Below are 6,439 nucleotides of genomic sequence, written 5' to 3' on the forward strand. Positions count from 1 at the left end.
ATAAATACAAAAGTATAGCAAAAACTCAAATAAGCTTTAGAAATTGGTGAAAAGGTGAATATTCCCACAAAGCTCGATAACTTTCTTTGCTGGATCGGTATCGGGTTTATTATCTCAGAACAAGCCGCCACTGCGCCGCCGAATGAACTTGAATTTACGTTGAAGCGGTGGCAGCGCCACTGCGTGACGTCATCGGAGTATGATGAAAAGAACATATTTAGGTAACGTTAAGTACCGTTATTTCTGTCAGCTACAACTAAACTTTAGTGTTAACACCAGGCTCAGTCAACAGGCTCCTGCATGTTTAAGAACCGATATTTCCAACGATCCTGTACAGCCGTCAGGATGGCCGAGCGGTCTAAGGCGCTGCGTTCAGGTCGCAGTCTCCCCTGGAGGCGTGGGTTCGAATCCCACTTCTGACAGCCAAAATTTTTCCTTATAACCGACACTGGGACAACAAATTTGCCCAAAGAACGAACGCTAACTATGAGGTAATGAACAGGACAGTGTTATTTACAGACATACGATGAGCAGAACCAAAATCTTAACATTCCCATTAGTCTTTTCAACATTTCTGTGACTTCATGAGTAGGCTGATAGTTAAACTAATGTGCTCTAACCAACAGGAAAGCTCACTTAGCTATGTCTGCATTGATACCATAGAGAAAAACAATTCCTTACTGGCCAGTTTTCCATTGGGTTCTGTTCAGTTGTATACATAGAAACCCCAGATTCTCTTACAGAAGGAAAGGTAGCCTAGCAGCAGTACAATTAAATTTTAAATAAAAATTTTAAATTGAAATAAAAAAAGGCTATTTGAAAACAAGCTCCTTGTGGGTGTTGAAAGGTAACAAGTGTCAAATAAAACAAAGTGATCCTGGGTGATATGCATTTCAGTCAATCACACCAAGAGGTTGAAACTAATTATGGTTTAAAAGATAAACAGTGGAAAAAAGTGAGAATATCAAGTGACTTTCCACACCACGTGTTACAACACGAGGAAAATGAAATACTGAATCTTTACATGTTACAAGATAAACTGTTCTGGAAGGTAGAAAAATACAGCAAAACCTTTAGCTACACTATATGGACACATGTATTGGGACAACTACACATTACACCCACAGGAGCTTTTATAACATCCCATTCTAATGGTTTTAATGGTCAGACGCTAAAATGGTTTTAAACATGAGATTGAAATGTGGGTGATACTATTTCATGTATATTTCTTGCAGTTTAGTGGTTGGCATTTTATCACCAGTCATTTTCTCATGCCATATTAGGCTTTTGCCTTAATAATAACCTGTACTTTGCAGTCTGTAACACTTGTGGTTCAGTGAAGTGAAATACAGTGCTATGAAACAATGCCATGCATTCAGCTGACCAGTTGTTTTACTTTGACACTGTGCCAAAAAGAGTTCATGCAATTTCTAAGGTTGCCACTTTCTGTCTATTACCGTTTTACTGTTTGAAGCATGACATTTCCTTCATCATCAGAAAGTGACAATGGTAGAACTTAGCAAGGTGACTGGTGGCAGGGGTGGCATCCTATGACAGTGTAATGTTTAAAGTCACTAAGCTCTTCAGTACAACCCCTTCTACTGCCACTGTGTGTCTAGGGAGATGTGCTTCATGTTATCCACCTGTTAGCAATTGGTGTAGCTGAAACACCTGAACTCAATAATTAGCAGGTGAGTCCCAATACTTTTGTATATATAAAGTAAGCAGACTGACTAGCTATAGCTTTAACACTCAATCACACTTAGGATGACAGCTCTGTGACAGTAACACTATGTAGGGGTTTGGAGACCTCTCTGGTGGAAATATGTAATTGCATACAACATATTGAAGTTTTTGCAAAATTTGTTTCTCATTTCTGAAAAATAGAAAGGACTCAAATGTTTTTTTTTTGATTTTGCAAGACTTTTAATGTCACAAAAGTCAAAAAGGTGGATCCAGCTGTGAGTGGCAAGATTCTGTGGTATCTGCTTTTGTAAAGAAATGAAAAGTTTAATTTAATGGTTTTAAATGTAAGATTGAAATGTGATGAACTGTTTATGTCAGTAAACCATGATGTGTTCGTACAGTCTGCTCTTGCCATCCTGAATGAACATGACTGATCACTAAAGAGGAGCCTTCATATACTAGTGCTAGCAAGATCTCTTACCTTGGCTGCAGCCTTCACTTTGAGACACATCCTAAGACTGCCATTAGGCTACATTTTAAGTGATCTAGCTGCTAGTTAAACTTAAAGAAACTAACTTCAGACAGCAGACATATCTTGGATGATCAACTGCATTTGTGGGAGAAACTGCAAATCAAACTAAACATCTCTCTTTTTTTTTTTAAATATACACACACACAGACAGGACATTCCTTGGTTTACACTCATACCTCAGTTTATCTTCACCCTTCCTCAGTTTGGGTAATGGTAATGAAAATGCATTGTAAAGACATGGGAAAGGGCAGACACTGATTTGAAGTGAGATTTGGAGTGATGAATAATTTATTTTGTTCATTCAAGCTGGTCTTCACTTTTTGTTCAAATATATGGATTAATTGATTTATATGGCCTGAGTAGAACTCAGTTAAACTGCTTGTTACAACATTAAATACTTTCGTTTAGATTGAATGATAAAACATTTTTCAGTGTGGGAAGTAAACTAAAATTAATATTACACAGCTGTGTTTCCTGAAATCTTAATATCAGTTACAGAGTAAAGGGAGTGTACTGGTTGCATTTGAATTTGGGATAAACTACAGATGATTCTGTCTCATCATTATCATCATACTGTTACATGAGACCTTGTAGCTTTTCAAATGAGTGTTAATTTATGGAAACAGACTACATTCACATAAAATCCAGTTAGTCTTAACACACAGCATTGCTTTTGAACCTGTAAGATTATTTATCACTGTGAGATGTGGGAAACAAGATGCTTATGGCCAAGAAGAATCTCATCCCTAAGTGTCCTAATTAGGGTTTCACACACATACATACATACACACACGATTATGGCCTGTAAAGTACACTGAGTATGACTATTGTTTCACTGGAAACAATCACATTCTGTGGCTATTGTAATGCAAATATGGGTTTAACATCACCCATATTTTGCTAATCCTCTAGGGGTACATTAGCTGTGTACTGCAGATGACTGTACAGCAAAATACAGACTTAAAAATGAACAGCTGGTACAAATAAGGAGATAAAACAGCATTGATGAAAAATTTTGCATGATACATTTTACCCACCCAGATTGGAAGTCAGGGTTCCTCTACTGATCTTCATACTTTTCATTTATACTTTTTACTCTCTGCAGTATAACTCTTGGCACAGATAGGACAGAATAATATGGTAATAAGCTATGATTTGGATGCTCCTTTTTTTTTTTTATCCTAGGTGACTGCATCAAATGTGGTATTGTCTAAATGCACAGACAGAAATGCTAATTATCGAAAACATTTCTCTGTTGTATTCTAATACGCCTTTTCTTAAAGTTTTCTTTTTTATTAGTGTGGTTTACGTGTGATGCGCTTTAAATCATCCTTTAAAAACAGAAGGAAAGTCTGGAAAGGACAAATACCAACATAGCTGCAGCTCGTCGAGGAGGTTCTCTGTAATTAGGCTTGACGTGACCATGAAGGCAGCAGTGGCTAAGCCTGGGCGTCAGCATTCACGTGTGGGCCAGAGAATTAGGTCTCCTGCTGAGAAAGTGATGCTTCCCAGGGCCACAGAGGCTGAACAGAAGGAGCCCAGTAAACCATTCCAACTTAAGAGCTCATATTACTGTAGTGTAGCACTTTCTCTCATAAAACAATCAATATTCTTGATAAGTCTGTGTTTTAGGCAATCCCATGTATACTTAAAGAACAAAAATGCATGAAAAAAAGAACACTGAAAGCAACAGAAACTGGAAAAGAGGACAGATACTAGCCAGTTTTTGTTATAGCAATAGTATAGATAAATATATAAGATATATGCTGTGTAAAAGGGCAGATTTTTCTATAGAATAGTTCAGCAGTTAGCATAAATCTATAGAATTAGTTTAGCATTTAATTTGGAGTTTTGTTCATTATCCACAGTTCTTTTTTTCGACAAGATGGGAACTTTAAGAAATTCAGGAAATGGCTTATATTTTTGGTGGACTAGGGGACAGTCTGTGGATTGTAAGAATATTTGCTCCAGTTCCTCTGAGTCAGGGGTGGCCTCTTAGGGTCTCGCAACACATGACTCACAACAAAATAAATCCGCCAGCTCATTTCTCCTAGCCAAGCTCCTTAGGACATACAGACAGATGGTGGGATAAGAGTTCACCCTTGGTATGTGCAATGGCTCTTCAAAGGAAGGGGGTCTCACTGGTGAATAAGCACTTCTCACCCGTACCCATTAACAGTAAAGACGTTCCATCAGTTTGTTTGGAATTGTCCTGCAAGCTGCAGGTGCCTGATAAGAAAATGATCAACACATTACTGGCCATGAGAAGTATTTACAAAGAGCTAGTTTGCAACAAAGCTGTTTCCTACTGTTTTGCCTATGTACATATAGGCCCTCAATGCCTGACCATGACTAATTATCGTTTTTTTTTTTTTTTTTTTTTTTTAGTAGGAAGGCCTGAACTACTATTATTTCATGTATATTTCTTGCAGGTTAGTGGTTGGCATTTCTTCACCAGTCATTTTCTCACGTCGTATTAGGCTTTTGCCTTAATAATAACCTTTACTTTACAGCCTGTAACACTTGTGGACATTGTGTGGTTCAGTGAAGTGAAATACAGTGCTATGAAACAATGCCATGCATTCAGCTGACCAGCTGCTTTACTTTGACACTGTGCCAAAAAGAGTTTATGCAACTTCTAAGGTTGCCACTTTCTGTCCATTACCATTTTACTGTTTCCTTCATCATCAGAAGGTGATAACGGTACACTTTGAATAACTATTTGAAATCAGCGCTGACTACTTCTTTAGAACAGCCATGAAAAATGCAGTGGTTTATTGTCAGTAACTAGAAGTATTGCTGGAAAACAGATCCATTAATCCATTAATGAGCATCTGGGCCACCCATCAAGTTAACAGGATTGCCCTGATCATCCTTTTTCTCTGCATCCTCTCCTACGTTCTATTGTAGATGTTTCCCAGCAGTGCTGAGTTATTGATATTATTGTTTAATCCTGCATTCCTCATATGTTGTCCTGAAGGAGCACAATTCATGTTTGATGCTCCATCGCACCTGATTCACTTCAGACTTGATAATTAACAGATTATTAGAATCACATGTTTTATAGCAGGAAAAACATTACAAAACTGAATTTGAAGAAGACAGGAATGGTAGGAAGCACTGCATGTGATTCTCTGGTTTGCTGTATGAAATTGGTTTAATTTAAAAGAAAATTAATCTGTTTATATGTTGAATTAAGGCTACTTCTCAAATGTGATAGTAATAATGTGAATAAGTTTGTATGGACTGTAACTGGAAGTAGCCAATTAATATAAGAATTAAAAAGTATTAAGTGAGATTAATTCTTCCTGGCTCAAGTTCTGCATGTATAACTAATTTTAGTGACTTGTAATAGGGAGGTATCTGCTGAACAGTTCTATAATGCCACAATTTTGTGAAGAACTTCAAGAAGAGAAAAGCACTGTTATTGCTTTTGCCAATTTTCTTTGCTTATGGTAATTTAGAATAGATTTTAAAATATGAATGAAACATTTGTAAAGAAATTCTCTATTTTTCTTATTGATTTTTGCACACCTAATATTTTGGCTATGCCTCTGCTAGATTTAATCAAAATTTTTACCCCGCAATGACCTGCTTTGCTGCCATTGATACATGCTGAACTGTGGATCAGTGCTCATGTTGAGGTGTTGATTCATACAGTATCAACTCCACTGCTTTAATTAGCTCTCCTGTATCTTGTTTTGAATTTGCAAGGCAATGAAACAATTGGCCAAGAAACAACTGATCAACTAGTTGTCCACTTACTAATGGTGCCCTCAAAGAGGGGGAATATCTTTAAAAAAAAGCTGTGATTCCTTGAACCACTGGAGATGTAAATAGCCTGTATTACTGGAATCAAACTTCCCGTCCCAAATTTTAACTTCACGCTCATTGTGGTGTCAAATCAACCTCAAATCCCTTACAGAATTTATAGTGGTTGTTTATAATAACAACCACTTATGTTTGTCTGGCACTGGTTCTCAGTATCTGAGGTCTCAGGATTTGCAGTTTTTATATAGGACCTGTATGTTAATTTTGTCTCCTCTTTATGCAATGGTCTTGTCACGTGTGTAAAGCCTCAACAGATTTTGATACAATCAGGGTGATTAGTGAGGCTTTCCAGTCTATCCTTAGCCTCCCAAGGCCCCGATTAGCAGGTAGGCCCTCAGTTGGAGGAGGGCTTTTGAACTAGCACTTTGCTGCAGCTCTACTTACTCCTAA

General features: G+C 37.4%; 1 non-coding gene across 1 annotated transcript; it reads left to right on the forward strand.

The window, feature by feature from the left end:
- The first annotated feature begins 339 nt into the window (after window positions 1–339).
- On the forward strand, window positions 340–422 carry trnal-cag. Its single transcript has one exon. It is a non-coding gene; the product is annotated as a tRNA-Leu (tRNA).
- The last annotated feature ends 6,017 nt before the right edge of the window (window positions 423–6,439 follow it).

Source organism: Pygocentrus nattereri, chromosome 4 (genome assembly GCF_015220715.1).
Source record: "Pygocentrus nattereri isolate fPygNat1 chromosome 4, fPygNat1.pri, whole genome shotgun sequence".
NCBI lineage: Eukaryota > Metazoa > Chordata > Actinopteri > Characiformes > Serrasalmidae > Pygocentrus > Pygocentrus nattereri.